This window comes from Triticum aestivum, chromosome 3B (genome assembly GCF_018294505.1).
Source record: "Triticum aestivum cultivar Chinese Spring chromosome 3B, IWGSC CS RefSeq v2.1, whole genome shotgun sequence".
Classification (NCBI taxonomy): domain Eukaryota; kingdom Viridiplantae; phylum Streptophyta; class Magnoliopsida; order Poales; family Poaceae; genus Triticum; species Triticum aestivum.
In genome coordinates, this window is record NC_057801.1 from 53,441,312 (window position 1) to 53,441,905 (window position 594).

Here is a 594-nt window from a genome sequence, read left to right on the forward strand (position 1 = left end):
GTGTCGGGGGTCGGGGTCGGGGTGTCGGGGGTCGAGGGTCGGGGTCGGGGTGTCGGGGTGGCGCGTCGGGGTCTTCTTCTTCTTATTCTTTCTTCTTCTTTCTTCTTCTTCTTTTCTTTCTTCTTCTCCCTCCTCCTCTTCCTCCTCCTCCTCCTCTTCTTTCTTCTTCTTCTTCTTCTTTCTTCTTCTCCTTTTTCCTCTTCTATATTGTTCTGTTTTTCAACTTTCTTCTTATTCTTCTTCCTTTTTTTTCCTTTTTCCTCTTCTTCTACCTCTTCTTCTTTTTTTCAACTTTCTTCTTGTAATAATAATCTAAACCTAAATCTAGCACTAACCTAAACCACTAACCTAAATCTAGCACTAACCTAAACCTATCAATAACCTAATTAAACCTAAACAGGAAAGAAAAACAGTAGAAAAAAAAGCTCACCTTGGCTCCTCTCGATGGAGGATGGAGGGGGCGGCGGCGAGCCTGGCTCCTGGGCGGCGGCGAGCTCCGGGGCGCGAGGCAGACAGGACGGCGAGCTCCGGGGCGCAGGGGCGGCGAGCTCCGGGGCGCAGGGGCGGCGAGCTCCGGGGCGCAGGGACGGCGAG